Here is a 22650-nt window from a genome sequence, read left to right as displayed (position 1 = left end):
AGAAGGAAAAAAATCACTCTTGGCTCCCAATCCAATAGCCTAGCAGTGGTAGAAAGACAACTCCCTAAGATAGTAAGATGGTTCTGAAACTGATAATACTTCATTTACCCCAAAACATAGAATCAATCAGGGTCTGTATTCTTGATATTATTCTGTTTAGGAAGCAGCTTGTCATTTGGGATGTATTAAAAAAGTCATCTGCGACAAATGAGTTCTTGCTATAGGCAGACGGAAGAAAAACTATTTCATGTATACTATATTTTGAAAATCCTCAGAAATTAAGTTTAGTAAGGCAAAATAATCCCAATGGAGTCCACAATTATTTGTCTCGAGTAAACATATTTAACAACAAACTACATCCAAGAATATTTATCACAATAATGATATTCAACTATCATTTAAAGTAAGCCTTCAGAATATGCAACGAAAATCCAAATACTTCTGATAGGGCTCACTGTTTTCCACAGAAATTAATAATACCATTGGACAAATTATATTTTGAAAAGACCAAAAATAAGTAACCAGGATTTTAGAAATAAGAACCAAAGCTTTTCATACTAAAATTACCAACACAATGGTGAATAGCTTATATTGATTTTTTTAATAACTATAGAATCAAATATTTGGATGTTAAGTTAAACTAGTCCCTGCACTCATCAGATTACTGTTCTAAATTAAGTAAATCATTGTTGGGAAAAGGGTATATTTAAACTGAAACCAGTCAGTTAAATAAAGAAACAACCCAATGAATCATTGTAAATTCCTATGCCAATAAGATAAAAACTCAAACTTGGCTCTAATGTACTCAAAACATCTGTCTGTACTTCTGTTACACTCAGAGTCTTTGTAAATAAGAGGCAGATAATTATGAAACAAGTTCCCTTTTATAACTTATATATAAATATGTGTAACAACTGAGCAATTTTAAACATTAGTGGAATATTATGTCAGTAATGACAAAATACACTAAAACCATAATTAAATATTTAACAGAAAAAAATTAAGTATAGATTATTATTGAATTCTTTTATGTGACTCCTGAAAAACTAAAACACTATACCAACTTTAAAAAAATACACTAGATTTTCCTTTTGATATAATCAGAATCATTAAAAAGAATCTGTTTTAAGGGGAAAACAATGTTATTACAAAAGCCAAAGATAAAATGATTAAAATTAAGGAAGATACTCACAGTATGAAGATTTAAGAATTAACTGACACACCTATGGACAATTAATCTTCGACAAAAGAGGCAAGAATACACAATGGGGAAAAGACAGTCTCTTCAGCAAGTGGTGTTAGGAAAGTTGAACAGGTGCATGTAAATCAATGAAGCTAGGACACACCCTCACACCTTACACAAAAATAGACTCAAAATGGTTTAAAGACTTATAAATATAAGACAAGATACCATAAAACTCCTAGATGAGAATATAGGCAAAACATTCTCTGACATAAATGGTATCAATGTTTTCTTAGGTCAGTCTCCCAAGGCAATAGAAATCAAAGCAAAAATAAACAAATGGGACCTATCAAACTTATAAGCTTTTGCACAGCAAAGGAAACCATAAGCAAAATGAAAAGACAACCTATGGACTAGGAGAAAATATTTGCAAATGATGTGGCTGACGAGGGCTAATTTCCAAAATATACAAACAGCTCCTACAATTCAATAACAAAAAAGCAAACAACCCAATTGAAAAATGGGCAGAAGACCTAAGCAGACATTTCTCCAAAGAAGACCTACAGATGGCCAATAGGCACACGGAAAGATGCTCATCATCACTAATTATTAGAGAAATGCAAATCAAAACAACAATGAGGTACCACCTCACACTTGTCAGAATGGCAATCATTAAAAAGTCTACAAATAATAAATGCTAGAGAGGGTGTAGAGAAAAGGGAACCCTCTTACACTGTTGGTGGGAATGTAAATTGGTACAGCCACTATGGAAAACGTATGGAGGTTCCTCAAAAAACTAAAACAGAGTTGCCATATGATCCAGCAATTCCACTCCTGGGCATATATCCAGAGAAAACTCTAATTTGAAAAGATACATGCACCCCTATGTTCACAGCAGCACTATTTACAATAGTGAAGACATGGAAACAACCTAAATGTCCATCAACAGATAAATGGACAAAGAAGATGTGGTATACATACACAATGGAATACTCCTCAGCCATAAAAAAGAATGGAATAATGCCATTTGCAGCAACATGGATACAACTAGAGATTATCATATTAAGTGAAGTAAGTCAGAAATAGAAAGACAAATACCATATGATATCACTTACATGTGGAATCTAAAATATGACAAATGAACATATCTATGAAACAAAAACAGACTCAAAATACAGAGGACAGGGCTTCCCTGGTGGCGCAGTGGTTAAGAGTCTGCCTGCCAATGCAGGGGACACGGGTTTGAGCCCTGGTCCCGGAGGATCTCACATGCCACCAAGCAACTAGGCCCATGCGCCACAACTACTGAGCCTGCACTCTGGGGTCCGCGAGCCACAACTACTGAGCCCACGTGTTACAACTTCTGAAGCCTGTGCACCTAGAGCCCGTGCTCCGCAGCGAGCGAGGCCACCGCAGTGAGAAGCCTGCGCACTGCAACGAAGAGTAGCCCCGGCTCTCCGCAAGAAGAGAGAGCCCGCGCGTAGCAACAAAGACCCAATGCACCCAAAAAAGAAAAAAAAAATACAGAGGACAGACTTGTGGTTGCCAAGGAGGAGGTGGGTGGGGGAGGGAAGGATTAGGAGTTTGGGATTAGCAGATGCAAACTATTATGTATAGGATAAGCAACAAGGTCCTACTGTATATCACAGGGAACTATATTCAATACCCTGTAATAAACCATAATGGAAAAGAATATATATATGTGTATATATACATATATATATATATATATATATATGTATAACTGAGTCACTTTGCTGTACAGCAGAAATTAAACACAACATTGTAAATCAACTATACTTCAATAAAATCTAAAAAAAAAAAAGAATTAATTGATAACATATTATGGGAAAAGGGGGGAGCCCTCTAACAGTTCACCGTGACTTCACGGATGATTTAATATCACAAGTAACACCAAAGGCTCAACTACCTCACAGCTTCTTGACAACCACTACTCTGCAGTCCAGTGGAAATGACTCTAGTCTAATAATGGAAGCTTCACTCTCCAATAACATGGCAGAAGATCAGTTTACAGTATACCATATGGATTTTAATCCATAACTATAGGCCCATTATTATACACACATTTTTTTAAAGCTTTCCAGATATGATCCTAAGTTTTCTGTTCAATGAAAAAAAGTGTATCTACCCATACAGTTGTGGGGATTAGAGACAATGTTTACAAAGCTTCTAGCACAGAGAACTTGCAGGGTACGTGGCACAATTAAACGTTTTGAATGTACTATGAAACTGCACATTAAACATCTTTAAAAAGAATGAAAAAAGCAAGACTTGAGGTAAAGATCTAACATCACGTAGACCAAATTTAGTAACTTACATTCCTTTTTTTAAATTAACTAATTTATTTATTTATTTATTTTTGGCTGCATTGGGTCTTTGTTGCTGCAGGCAGGGGCTACTCTTCACTGCGGTGCGTGGGCTTATTGCGGTGGCTTCTCTTGTTGCGGAGCACGGGCTGTAGGTGCGCAGGCTTCAGTAGTTGTGGCACACGGGCTCAGCAGTTGTGGCTCACGGGCTCTAGAGCACAGGCTCAGTAGTTGCGGCACACAGGCTCAGTAGTTGCGGCACACAGGCTTAGTTGCTCCACAGCATGTGGGATCTTCCCGGACCAGGGCTCGAACCCATGTCCCCTGCATTGGCAGGTGGATTCTTAACCACTGCGCCACCAGGGAAGTCCATTAACTGACGTTCTTTTGTACAGTGTTCTGTACAAAAACTTTCTTACATTGTAACAAAATCACCAAAGGTTCTAGTCAATATAGGAGCCAAATTAAAAACATAAATAAAGAAAACAGAACAAGTAATATTTACTGGCTGCCTACTACCACACACTAGGCATAATGCTAGAGGCATATCACAACAAATCTATAATATAGTTTTATTGATGAGGAAACTGAGGCTCTGACAGCTATTTATACAGCTATTCAGTGGCAGAGCTGGGATTCAGCAACAGGGTCTGAGTGATGGCAGACTATTTCCTTTCCACAGTACCACACAAAATTCATAGAAAAGTATTGATAATTAAGAAATTCAGAAAGCATAAACAAAATAGGCAAGATAGTTGTTTTTGAAGCAAAGGAATTATTCTCACTTAAACATTCAGGGAACAACAAAAACACCAGTTTTAGATCATTGGAAAACTTAACTGAAAAATCTACATGCCAATTAGGCAAACAAACAAATAAAACAAGTCAAAAGCAACCATACCCCAATAAAAATTAAACAAAAAAAAAAAGATTTAGGATCACATTTAAAAAACAAAAACAAAAAAACAAGTCGGACGTAGCAAAACATCTACCATCAAGTTGCTTAATAGGTATACAAAGATACAGAAGGTATAGAAAGTTTTTTAGACTATGGAAACAGTAGCTCATGTATTAAATTTCTTCATAATCTAAAATTTAAGATATTTCTTTTTCTATAAAAAAGAAGAAATCATATTTATTTTTATTAATGTATAACTAACAGGCCATGAAGTAATTTTGCTATTTGTAAAACAAGTGCCACTACATATTTGCAATTTACAAGTAAAGCATCATTTCAAACCAAAATACAAAGCAAAACAAAATTTTATCTTGGCCACTGTGCTCCTTGCATCACCTGGAGAGGTACTCCTCAGAGCAAAAAGCCAGAATCTCCATTTTCTAGGTAATTTAGAGGACTAAACACTGCCAATCAAAGCAAGGGCTACTATTTTCCAGCAATCCAAAACTCAAGTTATGCTTCCAGATAATGAGAGTTTTGTTGATTTATCATTTAAGAACTCAATCATGCAACTAGAGATTCTCATACTAAGTGAAGTCAGAAAGAGAAAGACAAATACCATATGATATCACTTATTTGTGGAATCTAAAATATGACACAAATGAACCTATTTACAAAACAGAAACAGACTCATGGACATAGAGAACAGACTTGTGGTTGCCAAGGGGGTGGGGGGGTGGGGAAGGGATGGACTGAGAGTTTGGGGTTAGTAGATGCAAACTATTACATATAGAATGGATAAACAACAAGGTCCTACTATATAGCACAGATAACTATATTCAATATCCTATGATAAACCATAATGGAGAAGAATACAAAAAATGAATGTATATATATATGTATAACTGAATCACTTTGCTGTATAGCAGAAATTAGCACAACATTGTAAATCAACTACACTTCAATTAAAAAAAAAACCTCAATCATCCAGATTATCTATAGCCAAGTCTGAATTCCAATCTTTTATTTTTCCTCTCTGCCAATCAGCACGTTCCAGATCAATACAACTCTCACCTGAGTTGGTTTATAAGTGTTCTAATATTTGATATAATCAAGCAAATCAGAAAGGTAAGCCAGAGGAGAAAATTCATAGTACATTCTAACAATTTGTACAAATAATTTTCAGGAACTCAGCAGCACAACTGATTTCACTAGCAAGGACGACCTAGACGTGACCAATCTGTTGATCCATACTGCAGTTTTCTGTCACTGAGTTATTCTGCATCAGTGATGATGTAAGAACAGCAGAACACATAAGTAAAAATGTAACCCTGCAGCACCAAATTTACAAAAAATGTAATAAAGCAGGCTTCTAAAAGTCTCCTTCACAAAGGAAAACAAGGATGATAGGGGAAATGCTGACTACAGTCCTCCCTGGGTTGAAGAGAAGGTGTAATTTCCTTCCTCAATCAATTTCACTAGTCAGTTAACTAACCATCTTGGTTCTGATTTAAGGGTTGGACCTACTCATTGTCTGAATCACCAGACAGAAAGGAATGGCTAACACTAAAAGGAAAGAAATATAACAAATTTTTAAATGTGTATAATACTTTCAAATCAGGGGGAAAAGACAGTAAAAACAATAGTTGCTTTCAATTTTTTTTCTGATTTTAAAAGTAATAGTTACAGAAAATTTGAAAAACACAGGTCTGTATGAAGGAAAAGCAAGTCATCAGCAACCCCACCAGAGATAATTAAATATATACATCAACATGTAAACAGTTATTTCTTAAAAAAAAATGTTTGTGGGTATGTGCTACAAATCCAGAATTAAACCTCTTCTCATCATTGGTCCAAACTACCATCATCTCTTGACAGGGTTATTACAATAGCCTCTTAACTCCATCCTCCCGACCCTGCTCCTCTCCAGTCTATTCTACACAAAACAGCCAAAATGATCTTTTTAAACATCAATCATATTTCATTTCTCTGCTCAAAACCCTACAATGGCTTCTCATCTTCAAATCTTAAAGGCCAAAGTGCTTACAACAACCTATAAGATAACTCAAATGGCCCTCCGTTTTCACCCTCAGTCTTCACTTCTCTTACCTTATTTCCTACACTCTTTCTACCTTGGTTTATCTGTGTTGGCTACACTGACCTCCAAGCTCCTGCTGGAACACATACACATCTCTGCCTGAAGTCTTTGGACCTGTAGTTCCCTCCATCAGGAATACTCTTCCCCCAGATAAAAACATTGCGTTCCGTCTCTCTCCTTAGCTTTTTTCAGGTCTCTATTCAAATGTCACTTTTCAGAGACTTCCCTGACTCACCTTATATAAAATAGCAAACTTCCTGCTCCCTTTCCTTGGTATTCCCTATTTAAATTACCTTGTTATATTTTTCTCCAAAGTGCTATCACTGACAAATTATTTGTTTATTGTTCTGACTCTCCTGACTAGACTGTAAGTTCCATGAAGTCAAAGAAAGGGTCTGTTTTGGGTTTTCCCCTACATAGCACTATACCTCTAAATTCTAGAACAATGCCTGGACTGTCACTAAGTATTTGTGAATGAATGGCTGAATAACTGCATGAGTAATTGGGATCAGAGTGTACCTAAAATTTATACTCATCTTTTGTAATTTACTACTATCTGGTAAAGCATTCCTAATTTTTGCATAGCATTCCATTATAGATATAAACCACAGTATATTCAATTTTCTATTTTGAATATTTAGGTTGTTTCTAAATTTATAATATCATAAACATCCTTATATACAGTTGTATATCCTTGCATATACCAAATATCCTTGAATATATATCTCCTTGCACAGCTTTGATAATTTCTCTAGGATAAATTATTTTAAGTAAAATTGTTGGGTCAAAAGATATGAATATCAAAAAAAAAACAAAAAGGTATGAATATCATGAACGCTTTTAATACATTTTTCTAAACTATCCTAGAGAACAGCTGTATCAACTTATTCTACCCCTAGTGATATAGGACTACTACATTTCTCCTCACCAACAATGAGTATTTGGGTCCGTTTTTACCAAAACACAAAAGCCAATTATTTTTCCTGAACCAAAAAAGTCACCATAGTCATCATACAATATTTTCTGTTTAATTTGTTTTATTCTATTAAAATTTTTTTTAAATAGAAAAGTTTGAGAAAATATAAATTTTATTAGTTAATGACAGTGGCTGTTTCCAAGCATCATCTTCCACACTGGTATTTTCAGTTTAAAAAGCTTTAGAGATCTGGTAGATTTTAAAAGGTATCTCAATTCAAAAAAAAAAAACAAAAAAACAAGGTACCTCGTTGTTTTCTTTTCAATTTTTTTGTTTGCTAACGAGATTGACAATGGTTTCCCATGTTTATTGGTTGTTTCTATGTTTTCTTTGACAAACTGCCTATTCATCACTGCTCACTTTCCTATTCAGGTATTCACTTTCTCACTGACTTGTGAGAGCTCTTCTTGCGTTAAACGTGTTATATTTTTATCATGTGGCATACATATTTATTCATAGTTAACATCTGCCTTTTTTTTTTTTTAATTTATTTATTTATGGCTGTGTTGGGTCCTCGTTTCTGTGTGAGGGCTTTCTCTAGTTGCAGCAAGCAGGGGCCACTCTTCATCGCGGTGCGCGGGCCTCTCACTATCGCGGCCTCTCTTGTTGCGGAGCACAGGCTCCAGACGCGCAGGCTCAGTAGTTGTGGCTCACGGGCCCAGTTGCTCCGTGGCATGTGGGATCTTCCCAGACCAGGGCTCGAACCCGTGTCCCCTGCATTGGCAGGCAGACTCTCAACCAGTGCGCCACGAGGGAAGCCCAACATCTGCCTTTTAATTTTGTTAATGGTATTTGAAACACATTGTTTTGCGCAGCCAAATCAAGCATTTTTATATGTGGTTTCTTCATTTCATTTTACATTTGAAAGAACCCTCCTGTATACAACCTACATGCTATCATGTCTCTGATTGGGTGGAATTCTGGGTATTTTTTCTTCTTTTTGCTTATATAATTATTTCCTTTAATAAATAAATTTTTTTTTTTTAATGATTGCTTCTATTTATTTTACTTTTGGCTGCGTTGGGTCTTCGTTGCTGCACGCGGGCTTTCTCTAGTTGCGGCAAGTGGAGGACTACTCTTCGTTGCGGTGTGCAGGCTTCTCATTGCGGTGGTTTCTCTTGTTGTGGAGCATGGGCTCTAGGCGCATGGGCTTCAGTAGTTGTGGCATGTGGGCTCAGTAGTTGTGGCTCACGGGCTCTAGAGCGCAGGCTCAGCAGTTGTGGCGCACAGGCTTAGTTGCTCATGTTAGTTGCGGCATGTGGGATCTTCCCAGACCAGGGCTCGAACCCATATCCCCTGCATTGGCAGGCAGATTCTTAACCACTGCGCCACCAGGGAAGTCCCTAAATATTTTCTTAAATGTTAAAAATAGGAAAGGCTTTCTCTACTACTTGATCATATATTTACATACATATTTCCTCAAATTCTTCTATTCCATTATGAGAATATTATATTACCTTATCCATCCAAAATCTTAGTTTATGATGTGAAGTATGATTACAATTTTATAGTCTTCCAATTTCTAAACCAATTTTCCTAGCACCATTTGTTAACCAATTCATTCTTTCTCCCAATGAATTGAAATGACATCATTATCATATACTAATATGTCTTTTTTCAGAATTGTAGCTTGTTCTATTACGGTCATTATCATATGGTTTTAATTACTGCAGGTTCATAAAAATCTGGTAGTGCAATTCCAACTTTATAAAACTATTCCTTCAAAAATGTTCCCTTAAATTTATTCTTCTAGGTCCATTTCAGAAAAATCTGTTAAATTTCCCTATGCACTCCACCTCTAGATCAAAAAAAGTTGGTTAGGATTTTGACTAGGATTACATTAAATCACGGACTTGGAAAGAATCTGTATAATACTGAGTCTTCCTAATCAGAAACATGTTTAATCTTTCTACTTACTCAAGTCTCTTTATATTCTGATGTAAAATTAAGTTTTCTTAAAATAATTCCTATACTTTTTGGGGGGTTTTCTCTCTAAATACTTATGGGATTTCTTTTTCCCATTACAGTTTCTAACTAGGTATTGCTAGAATACTGAAAAATCACTAATTTTGGTATGCTTAGTTGGTAAACATCCATGTAACTTAATATTAGTTCAGATAGGTTTTCAGGTAATTTTCTTTAGATTTTTAGGTAGATCATTGTATCACCTGTGAATAATGATAATTCTTTCTTCTCTTTTCTAATGATCATACCCCAACGTGTAATCTTTCTGGTCCTCACTACCCTTTATTCCAGGATGAAAGCCTCCCATCTTGCCAGCTTTCTACCTGTTGCTCCTGCTTGCTCTTGTCCTCAGAAGTGGAGCATATTTAGTAGGATATACTTAGCATCACTTCCATTTACAACCCAGGTAGTCTGCTCTTTCATGGGAGGAGAATTTAGGAATTGGCTCTCTGTACCTACATCAGTTCAGTTCCTTTTACACTGTCACTAGTAGAAATGCCTCCAAATCTGAAAAGTCCAGTAGGATACAGTTTCATATTTGTTTGTATTAATTTTGGGTCAGCAACGTTTTCTTCTATTATTTCTCTGAACAATGTATCTGCTGCATCTCTTTCTCTCTGAAAGCCCTACAATTTGTACATTTTATCTCCTGACCTATCCTTCCTTTATCTTATTTTCCAATCATTTTCATTGTCCCATCTTTTGCCTTTGTAGTTTGGAAAAGATTTCACAAGTTTGTCTTTCTGTAGTGTCTAATTTGTTATCTACTGCATCCATAGCAGATTTTAACTTGGTCACTATAGTTTTCATCCCTTCAGAATCCTTTCAGATTGCTCCCTTCTCACAACTGATATTCAGCTTTCACACCTCTTAATGACTGAATGTTTCTGAGAACAAAAACCTCACTAGATTGCTAGGTGGGAAATCCAGCAACCAGGAAGGAGGTTGGAGACGGTGGTGTTGGTAGCTGGGAACTTAGTAACTAGACCACTTATATGGACAGGCTCCTTTTAGGGAGGTACTAGAGACAAACTCTGGATCTATGAACACTGCTTACAAAGTATCAATACTTCTGGTCCAAGAGACCAGAGAGAAATTTAAGTGTTGTACCTTGTAGGACCATTCTTCTAGACTTGGCCCCTCCCAAATGAGGAGTTCTCTCTCAGGAAGGTTCTCCTCAGGTGTACTTCATCAATTACTTCTTTCATTCATCAACAATGCTGCTTAACAAAAATTATTCTGGGTTTTTTGGCATATGAGTGGCATAAAGCTTTAGTTTCCAACACGTATGCAGGTATTTCCCCATCCATCTATTCATCTATTGGTTTTTTCAATGGGAACTTAGATGTGTAAAGATTGGAAGGTGTGTTTTGTCTGCTATTTTGCCCAACACTATTATCTGTATTCTTGCCACTATACAATAATATACTTTTAATTAATCCATGCTTCTAGATAATATTTTCTGATTTCCGTTTCACCAATTCAAAGGGACTTACCAACATGTCATCCCTCACACCCCAATCATCACACTTCAGGATACAAATGCCACACAAATAACACCCCTTCCTAAAGGATCTTTTACCAGGTCAGGTACGATGATGAACTGGTGAGATCCCAGAAAGCGAGGTAGGAAGAATAACAGTGACCAAGGAGGGCTACCATGAAAGACTGCATGACCAGAGATAACTTCTCACAGACGAAACAAAGAGTTCTCCTGAAAAAAGAGATAACCACACAGTACTGCATCCACTTGCCCTACAACCAAAGAGCTTCAGGAGCAGAGGGTCTGCTTCATCCACATCTGTATGACAAGAACCATGCTTGACACAAAGAATCTAATCATTCACAGCTTGCTGAGCTAAACTCCACATGGCTGGTAGGCCAAGGTATTTGGTAATGAGGGCTCACCTTCACAGTCTCTCATCAAAAATCTCCCTTTACAGAGAACTTTACTAGGAACAATGGCAGCTTTTCCACTCATGAGTCCCTTCTCAGTGGAGGACTGATAGCAACCTGTTTTGGTTTTATCTTATTCATAGACAAATAATTTGGGAGCTTACTAATCATGCCCATAAAAGCAACTCTTCAGGCCAATTAGGTGGCCACACTGCTTACATGGAAAATGGTCTGTGAGCCCTCATGCACAGCTCAAAGGAGTGTAAACTGTCTAGTCTTTCTACAGAGCAATCTGGTAATACTTAGCAAACTTAATAATGGAAACCCAAAAACCCACCAATCCCACTCTTCAGTATATATCTCCATAAAATAAAACAAAGATTATTACTGCAGCATTGTTTACAGAACATAAACATCAGTAGGGGAGTATAAGTAAGATGGATACATAGCATGCATGGATAAGAGTATGCACATAGGATACAACAGTCAGAAGTAAGGAACCAGAATTACATACAGCCACAGGATAAATCATTTAAATGCAGGGCTGAATTTTTTAAAAAAGAATAAAATAAGATGTACAGTCAATGTCACTTATGAAAATTACAAACTATACACAGAAAACACTATGTATTTTCCAAAGATATAGAAAGATCTAAAGATGTATATTAGGGATTTCCCTGGTGGCACAGTGGATAAGACTCCACACTCCCAGTGCAGGGGGCCTGGGTTCGATCTCTGGTCGGGGAACTAGATCCCACATGCATGCCACAACTAAGAGTTCACATGCCACAACTAAGGAGCTGGCAAGCCACAACTAAGACCCAGCGCAACCAAATAAACAAATAAATATTTTTAAAAATAAAATAAAGATGTATACTAACTAGATTAGAGTGGGTGCTTATGGGAGGAAGCAAAATGAGTAGAAACAGGGAAATGACTGGGATACAGACAACAAAATAACCAATCAAGACATGGGTCTAGCCCTTGGGATGCCAGAAGTGAGAAGCATAATTCTTCTCCTGAAGTTTGGGAAATAGGTAGGGGAGAAAAGGAAATCCAAATAAACTCAACTGGGACAATATATTCATAAGAGCTCTACTTAAACAAAAAACTATTCTAAGTATGCTAAGACAAAATTAATATAATTTATTTTAAAAGGAGCCAGGAATATTTTACATATTTGAGAGAAAAATTCAGTAAATACTGATTTTTTTTAAATCAAGAAAGTATAATCATTAAGATTATAATCAATAATCTAAAGCAACCATATGACCAAACTGACCAAACTGAGAATTTGATGATTTGTCTGAAATTAATAGGTCTATAACATCCTGAGATTAATCTGAGTACAACACCTGCCATATAAAGACCCTGAAGATAAAATCCCAAACAGGGGATACACTATAACCTGGCACAGAGAATCTACACAAACTCAATTTTTAATTTACACACTTGTCATAGAAATCATGTCACAAAATGTTTACCATAGACCAATTCCTGTGAATGAAATAACATCTAAAACCATGGCATCATGTAGAAAATGAACTTTAGAAAATTCAGTAGGAAAAAAGTCACTGTTCAGTACCCCTTTATTAGTATAGCACTGATACAAACACAGTCTTAAACAGAAGGGGTGGGGAGAAAAAATCTAGAACACATTTCATCCTTGAAAAGGACAAAGAGGAAGAAACTATTTGAGCATTTCATGCAACAGAGCTGAGCAGGAAGAGCAAGAACTTAAAAAATCACTTCCCTTGGCATATTGGTCTATTCTTATTAAATTACAACTGAATCTGCCAATGATGCTTTACAATATAATAGATTCTTCAGGATGTTGTTAGCAAGATAATCTGGATTGGACGTGCCATTACACAGCTTTCTGAAACCTATAATAAATGATCTGGGGGAAGAGGGAGGTCATTATTTTTCAAATGTACAAAACAGTAGAAATTTCAAGCTTTTTTTGCTACTGAACCCAAACTATACACCAAAGGTTGTAAAATGAGCAACAATAATCAAATCAACACATGCACAATTAATACAACAGACAAAGGGAGTAGCCTTCTCTAAAGACTGCAATCCTGTGTGATGCAGATTTAATTTAGGCCACAGAAAATTCTACAAAGATCTGACAGCTTCTGCTTTGACTGGATGAAACTTGCTGCATACATCAGCATAAATAGTTAGGTTCAACCCTACCTACACCAAGCAAAATCAAGTAACTTTCCTAAAGCTGAGAGAGGAAGCTACAGCTTTACCTCCACTTTGAATTGTAGGGATCTTCTGATTTATCCTAGAAATGGTGCTCTCTTTCAGAAACTGATGATTATAGTAAAGAAAACCCACAGCTTAAAAAGAGCCCCCAGAAAGAAATCTATAAAAGGTAGGCTCTCCAACTAGAAGCACGCTTTAAAATAATTAAGTCTTTCTGGCTTCAGGGTAGCTGTGGAACACCATATCAGTGATCTAATGTCACTTGTGTTTGCATTCTAAAAACCTCACACACACACACACACACACACACACACAAAATTCCTAAAACAAAAAATAGCTTTTTAGAATCACTTCAGTACACCTCTAAAAAACACATCCTATAATAAAGTTTAAATACAATGTTTGAGGGTTGAAAAACTTAATCCACAGGTCAGAACTAGTCTGTCTATACTAATATAGGAAACCAAGATAAAATACAACTGTTAATAAATTAATTCTTTAACATTAAATTGCTAATTAAAGCAATTTAATTCTTTCCTACGGTAAAAAAAAAAAAAATCCCCTAAATCGCAAAAACAATGCAGAGTTTTGAAATAAACAAGTTGCTGAAATAGGTGTAACATACACAATGTTGGGTTTTTTTAAATATTTATTTATATATTTGGTTGCACCAGGTCTTAGTTGCGGCAGGCGGGCTCCTTAGTTGTGGCAGGCAGGCTCCTTAGTTGTGGCAGGCGAACTCCTAGTTGCGGCATGCATGTGGGATCTAGTTCCCTCACCAGGGATCGAACCCAGGCCCACTGCGTTGGAAGCGTGGAGTCTTATTCACCGTGCCACCAGGGAAATCTCCATAATGTTGTTAATGTGAAATTTTGAAACTTGTAAAAACGCCATATAATATGATACACAAATATTTAGTAAACTATAAAAACATGCATAGATTTGAAAAACACCAAATTCATAAAACTGATTCCTTCTGAGACAGGGAGAGGGATGAGACTGGGAGGGATGCACAGCGGTCTCAACTACCTTGATTTTATAATCTGTATATTTATAAGGTAAACTGGTAATATTTTTTTGGCAGGCACTTTATATATTGGTCAATATGTTAGTCTTAATATGGATCTGCATGTTTCAAATACCTTATAATTTTTAAAAAATGAAAACAAAACACACAAAATTAACTCAAAATAGATCACAAACCTAAATGTAAAACACAAAACTAAAAATTCTGGAAAATAACAGGAAAAAAATCTAGGTGACCTTGGGCTTGATGATGACTTTTTTTTTTTTTTAAGATTTTTTGATGTGGACCATTTTTAAAGTCTTCATTCTATTTGTTACAATATTGCTTCTGCTTTATGTTTTGGTTTTTTGGCCGTGAGACATGTGGGATCTTGTGGGATCTTATCTCCCTGACCAGGGATTAAACTTGCATCCCCTGCACCGGAAGGTGAAGTCCTAACCACTGGACCACCAGGGAAGTCCCTAATGATGACTTTTTAGATACAACACCAAAAGCATGATCCAAGTAATAAAGAAACCTATAACTTGGACTTCATTAAAATTAAAAACTTCTGTTCTGTGAAAGACATCATTAATGAAAAGACAAGTCACGCACTGGGAGAAATATTAGCAAAAGTAAATCTGATAAAGGAGTGTTACCCAAAATATACAAAGAACTCAAACTCAACAATAAGAAAACAAAAACATGATTAAAAGTAGATGGGGGACTTCCCTGGTGGTGCAATGGATAAGAATCCGCCTGCCAATGCAGAGGACATGGGTTCGAGCCCTGGAAGATCCCACATGCCATGGAGCAACTGAGCCCATGTGCCACACCTACTGAGCCTGCACTCTAGAGCCCGTGAGCTGCAACTACTGAGCCCGCGCGCCACAACTACTGAAGCCCATGTGCTGCAACTACTGAAGCCCGCACCCCTAGAGCCCGCACTCCTCAACAAGAGAAGATACCTCAATGAGAAGTCTGCACACCACAATGAAGAGCAGCCCCTGCTTGCCACAACTAGAGAAAGCCTGCGGGCAGCAACGAGAACCCAACAAAGCCAAAAAAAAAAAAAAAAAAAAGTAGATGGGACTTCCCTGGCGGTCCAGTGGTTAAGACTCTGTGCTCCCAATGCAGGGGGCAAGGGTTTAATCCCTGGTCAGGGAACTAAGATCCTGCATGCCACATGGCACAACAAAAAAATAAATAAATAAATAAAAAGTAGACAAAAGACCTAAAGACACCTAACCAAAAAAGATATACACATAAAAAAATAAACACATGAAAAGATGCTCAACATCATAGGCCATTAGGGAATTGCAAATTAAAACAACGAGCTACTACACCATACACCTATTAGAATGGCTAAAATTCAAAACACTGGCAACACCAAATGCTGACAAGGATGTGGAGCAACAGGAACTCTCATTCATTGCTGGTAAGTATGCAAAATGGTACAATCACTTTGGAAAACAGTTTGGCAATTTCTTACAAAGCTAAACTGAGTCTTATTATATGATCTAGCAATTGCAGTCTGATTTGAGAACCAATGTCCACAAAAAAATCTGCACATGAATGTTTATAGCAGCTTTATTCATAATTGCAAAAACCTGGAAGAAATTAAGATATCCTTCAACTGGTAAATGGATAAACTGTGGTAAATGCACACAATGAAGTATTATTCAGCAATGAAAATAAATGAGTTATCAAGTCACAAAAAGACACGGAGGAACATTAAAGGTATATTGCTAAGTGAAAGAAGCCAGTCTGAAAAGACTATATTATATGATTTCAACTATATGACAGTCTGAAAAAGGCAAAACTATAGAAACAGTAAAAAGATGAGTGGTGGTATCAGCAGTCTGGGGGCAAGAGAGGGAGGGATGAACAGGTAGAACACAGGGGATTTATTGGGCAGTAAAACTATTCTGTATGATACTATAATGGTAGACCCAAGACATTATGAATTTGTCAAAACCCATGAAGGTGTATAACATAAAGAGTGAACCCTAATGCAAACTTTGGGCTTCAGTACATATATCGATATTGGTTCATTAATGATAGCAAATGTACCACTATTCTGCTTCAACCTTAAATGAGTGTACTGCAGTTCAATTTTAGCACTAACCACTCAGAGTTAGTCTAGAACCCACAAACCAAAGGGCATTATCCCGAACAAGACTGCACTTACTTTAGATGCCAGCCACACTTCAGGGGTCTCCAGGCCACCTGCATTTCTAATCAACTGGTCACAAATTCAGAGATTTCTATATGATCACTTCAGTTTGATAACTTGCTAGGACAACTCCCATAACTCAGAAAAGCATTATACTTATGATTATAGTTTTATTATAAAGGATACACATATGGCAAGGTCCGAGATGGTCCTGAATGAAGGGCTTCCATGCCCTCTCCCCATGAGTGAGGGTGCATCGTTCTCCCAACACATCAATATCTTCACCAATCAAGAAACTCCACTGAGCTTTGGTGTCCAGAGTTCTTATTAGGGTTTCATTACATAGGCATAATTGATTAAATCACTGGCCACATGATTAAACTCAATCTCCAAACCCTCTCCACCTCCCCAGAAGTCAGACTGGCCCAAAGTCTCAACCCTCTAATCATGTGGTTGGTGTTTCTGGTGACCAGGCCCCATCCTGAAGTTACCTAGAGGAACACCATGAATTGCCATATTAGCATAACAAAAGCACATCTCATTCATCCAAAAACTAAGTTAATACCCTCACTATGCAAGAATCTTCTCTTAATTTTTTGACAAAATATTAAAGCAGAGTTTAATGACACAAACTCTTTTAGCTTCCTGAGGCCAGTGATACAAAAGGGATGAATGGAAAGGAGTACCGACTAGAAGGCAACTTTCAAGGGGAGCACAGTTCACAACTAGCTCAGATTGGAAATCACATCAAGTAAAAGTTATCAAAAAGAATCAAGGGGCTTCCCTGGTGGCGCAGTGGTTGAGAATCTGCCTGCTAATGCAGGGGACACGGGTTCGAGCCCTGGTCTGGGAAGATCCCACATGCCACGGAGCAACTAGGTCCGTGAGCCACAACTACTGAGCCTGCACATCTGGAGCCTGTGCTCCGCAACAAGAGAGGCCGCGATAGTGAGAGGCCAGCGCACCGCGATGAAGAGTGGCCCCCGCTTGCCACAACTAGAGAAAGCCCTCGCACAGAAACTAAGACCCAACACAGCCAAAAATAAATATAATAAATAAATAAATAAAAGATTACTATTAAAAAAAAAAAAAAAAAGAATCAAGAGAAACCAATGCCATGTTTGCTAGCATTGAGGCATATGTCAGTATAAAACCCAGAACTGGCATACTGTTAATATAAAACCCACTTAAATCCATTTTTTAAATGCATAGACTGGTTACAGCACATAACAATGGTTATGGTCTATCATGATCAAATGGAATCCATACTGAATGAATTAACAGTAGGGGAATAAAATGGAATGTAAATCAAGTTGCATTCTTTCCAAAACCTGCCCCTTTCCATAGAGTTAAGTGAAGGAGCAAGGACTCAAAAACTATGTCACAAACCAAAGCGTTGAGGGTCAAAAATTATATTTTATAGAACTGTCATTTCCCTCACCAACACCAATAAATAAGTTATTAAATCTACCCTTTTGGCATAATAAAGTCATTTCAATAGAACTAAAAGTTCTACAGTTTCAATGTCAACTCTTCTGAAAATAAACGTTGCTGCCATGCCTCATAATTCAAATTGCAGCAGCAGGTCATTATTCTGTTTTATTCTGTTGACACATTTTAACTCATTTTATAAACCAAGAATTTGTTTCTGTTCTATAATCCTAGAAAAAAATGTTTATGGGAAGGCAATTTCATTTTGCTAGGTTGACAGTGACAGTCCCTTGGGGGAGAGGCCAACTCAAGCAGGACTGAAGCAGCTGTTATGAGCCAATTTTCCTACCTGTTAATTGCTTTTGTGACTAGGCTGCACCAGCTCAGACATCCACCTGGCAAGCAGTAGATAAATCGAAATAGTCATATCTCAGGAGTTTTGAAAAATCAGAAGGCTTTCCCCTTTCCTCTGAAAGACTTTAACTAGGGAACAGAACAGCAAAGGAAGAGAAAAACGTCAAAAGTACATAAACATTAATTGCAAAAACACTCATTGTACCTTCCTGATTACCAAAAAATAAAGAAATAAAGAAAAGAAAAAGCTTAAAAAAAAAGAATTTTATAAATAGCCAATAGAAAAAGCATTCATTTGGTCATTCAACAAATATTAACTGGAATGCCTACTATGGCAGACATTGTTCTAGGTGCTGGGGATACAGCATTAAACAAAACAGAATGTCTATGTCCCCAACAGAGCAGATAAACAAGAAATAAATAACTATCAGTTAGTCATTAGGTGCTAAGAAGAAAATAAAATATGGCCATTTGATAGTGTCGGAGAAGCACTAATTTATAGTGAGTTGTCAAGGAAAACCTCTTTGAAGAAGGAACATTTAAAGCTGAGACTTAAAAATGACAAGAAGGATATAGCCAAGCAACAGTCTGGGGGAAAACGACTCCCACAGAGCTACAAGTAGTAGAAGTCCCTGAAGCTAGAATGACTTTACAGAACAGAAAAGAAGGCCTATGTGGTTGGAGTTTCATGAATAGGGTTAAGAATGACAGCAGATAAGGTCTCCTTCAAAATGCCACAGCCATTTCAAAGTCATCAGTTGGGAAGATAAAAATAAAACTGTGACCAATGAGCTATTCATGAGAACTCACTTTTGGACTAGTAATGACCATCAGGAAACTGTCAATAGAAAAAAAGAGAAACATGAAGGAATGTCCCTAGGGCAAAGGTTTCTGAATCACAAAGGATCAGCATCACAGTCTTAGCTGAACCAGTGTTTCAGTCACTCTAAGAGCAATAATATTCCAAGTAAGATCAATATCTAGGGCTGGCATGTTAAAACACAGAATTCATAAATGAACTCTAGACAGAAATGAATGTTTCTGGACATGCTTGTCCTAAACCCTGTCATACCTACTTATTTCAGATAGTCCAGAGATAGATCTCTTTTTAAAATTTAAATATAAACAATGGATACCATAAAATAATACCTGCCTAGAACAGAAATTTTTGAAAAGTTTGCCACGGGTAATGCTTTTCCTAGAATCACAAATTAGGATTTTAAAAACCAAAAAAATTTAGTAAGTACTTAGATCACCTGTTTTCCTTCTATGGTAAGCACAAAATAAGTCTTCGAGTTTAAAAGCATCTATAACATTAGACGATGCTATATTTTAAAAATAAAATACATCTATTAAAATAGAACTCATCTTATTTGAAGGACAAACTATATGTTCCAGCACTGAAAGATTCCCGGATATACGGCACTGCTGTATAATGCCAACAAGATTTTTTGTAATGGTGCTATAATGTAAAAATTCCCGAACCATGCTTACTGCTATTGAATAGACACATTTCTCTTCAAAAGCATTTTGGTAAGGCTCTATTCATTTTGAGAAAAAAGAATAGAAAAATAATGGAGATCAAAAGCTTGCTTTAGATGAGGTATGTGGCAATGTGTCTTCAAGCCACATGCTATTAAAAAAAAAAAGAACACTGGCATCTAGAATCCTACCTCTAACACTAAACTGAACCTCAGTTTTCCTCATCAGTAAAATGAGGATAATACCAACTACTTTCACAAGATTGAGAGGAAGATTAAATGAAACATAATAGGTGAAGATTAATGGAATCCAGTCTTACACGGTAATCACAATATCCATTAAAGGAATAGGGGCAAGCACATGTTAAAAAAAGAGAGAGAAAAAAATCATAAATTACAGGTTATAAGCAATAAATACAATGTAAATAGTACTCCTCCAGTTGAATATATTACAGGCCAAACTCCTCTGTTTTACCTATAAAGAAATAAAAGCTCAGAGAGGTTAAGTGACCAGCCCAAAGTTAAAAAGCAGGCAGAAAAGGGGCTAAAATCTTGCTTAACTACTAAATGTGGCATACATTTTATAGAGCGCTTTCACATACAAGATCCAATTGATCTTCACTATGAGGTAGTTAATTTGACTCATGAGAAAACCCAAGGCACCAAAGTTAGCTAGCCAGTTAGTGATGGAACCATGAGTAAAACCAGGGACACTGAATACTGCTTCTCTTAAGAGAGAGATTGAAAGCCTTTCTTACTCATAACTTGACTAATACAAAAAACTATGCCTTAGCAAGCAATCACATTCTTGTACTCAATTAATAATTATGTTAAAGTCATACTACAAAGACATAAATGTTTCCATTCTGTATTTAATAGAATCAATCAGCTTCTTAACATAAAAATGCTCACATCAAAGACAAGTTTTTTGACATATTTCCCAAACTAAAACCTCAGTAGATACTGGTTTAGTGCACGGCAGCAAGAATTATTTTTATTCTGTTTGTTCATAGATTATTTAAACAAGACAGCTGGGTTAGTGAGTTGCTGAATATTTTATCATAATCAAGCAGTACGTTGTTTCTATCATTGATGACCCCAATATTCACATTCTTAAAAATTACTTAATCCTTTAAATTGCCCTTTCTTTCATGTAAGATTCTGTAGTTAACCCGTAGGTCAATCAGTTCTTGTACTTAAGATGATTCACTTTCATAAAATAATTATGCTACAAGTACTGCATTATTATGCAGCTGAAGGGACAGGCTGGGAAACTGATTAAAAGGACTCAAGTAGAGATGAGCCAATTGAAAAATACAGCATCTAAATAATAGTTACATTTACAATATATTTTTCTGAATGTCATTAAAAATATATATACATCTGCTTGATATTCCAAATTCTTGCTTTAAAAGGGATCAAGCTTTGAAGGAAGATTTCTAGGTTTAACAAGAGAACAGGGCACAGCAATGTAGGAGGTCAGAGCTCAGCTACCATGAAGGTTTTCAGACCGTTTGTGCAAATAAGGGCGTGTTCCCTGAGTTCCAAACAGGTCTCTGCTCAAAACCACTTTCAAAGATGTGAAAATGGAGGGCCAAATGCATAGAAGTAATTTCTGAGTTTTGCAACTAATAACTGGCAACATTATTTTTGGGTGAGTGAGAGAAAAGAACCATTACATTAACACACAAATGAGCAGCCATCACTCACACTACCTTCCTATGAATAAGAGAAGAATAAACATATAATTGGGGTGGGGATCAAGCACTTGAAATAGTTATGGCCAGAGATTACCATCAAAGTAACTGCTTAGCTCAGTTCGTAAGACTTCACTTGGACTCATCAAGGATTGTCATCCAAAAGGCACAGCCTGAATGTACTAAGCTTTCTGGTGAATTGAGATTGTGCATACACCTTAAGGTACGTTGCTTGCCCGTCTTCTGAGCATTTTTAAAACTATATTTGATAATAATGCAATTTTGAATCCCTTTTACCTAGTGTTAATTTTATAGTATACTTTTTAGGTAGACAAAACACTCAGTAAATGTGTTAAAGATTCAATTGATAAAACAAGGCCCAGCTTGTGAAAAAGCAACACTACAGATAACACTTGATCCTCACAGCTTCCTCAGCCATAGCTCTAAAAAAGCCACACAATTCAGAATGATCATGCTGAAGCATCTTATGAATTAATACAGATAAATTCCGTATTAATCCATTTTGTTCTGTATTAAAATTATCTAAAATTGATAATTTGAAATTGACTGTTATGTAGCATAATCAATAATTGAAATACTCCATTCCTCAATCACCTTGCTTATGCAGGAGTTTACTGCAAACATATTTCTCTAGAGCAATTCACATTTAAAGTGTTCCACTAATTACAGCCTTCATTCAACACACATTTATTAAGCACTTATTGTGTACCACACACTATCAGTACAGGAAACAGCATGCTGAATCAAATTAGCCCTTGCCTTTGGAGGCAGAGGGCATGGCTTACAGAAAGGCAAATATTACATAATGCAACAAGTGCTATAAAAGAAATGTGTACTAATCACTGAGCGTTAAAGGATTAGTAGGAGTTTGGTAAATATACTAGAGATTGCTCATGAGGAGAGGGGAGTAGGACAGACCTACAGCCT

The 22650-nt window shown here is 36.6% G+C and overlaps 1 protein-coding gene across 13 annotated transcripts in view; it reads right to left on the bottom strand.

The window, feature by feature from the left end:
• The window catches only part of PEAK1 (pseudopodium enriched atypical kinase 1), a 301070-nt gene that overhangs the window by 210535 nt on the left and 67885 nt on the right, over positions 1-22650 (bottom strand). The gene's annotated exons all lie outside the window — the stretch shown is intronic.

The sequence above is a fragment of the Eschrichtius robustus genome, chromosome 1 (genome assembly GCF_028021215.1).
Source record: "Eschrichtius robustus isolate mEscRob2 chromosome 1, mEscRob2.pri, whole genome shotgun sequence".
In the NCBI taxonomy this organism is placed as follows: Eukaryota; Metazoa; Chordata; class Mammalia; order Artiodactyla; family Eschrichtiidae; genus Eschrichtius; species Eschrichtius robustus.
Note: the sequence above shows the minus strand (reverse complement) of the source record. Positions and strands in the feature narration are given on the sequence as shown.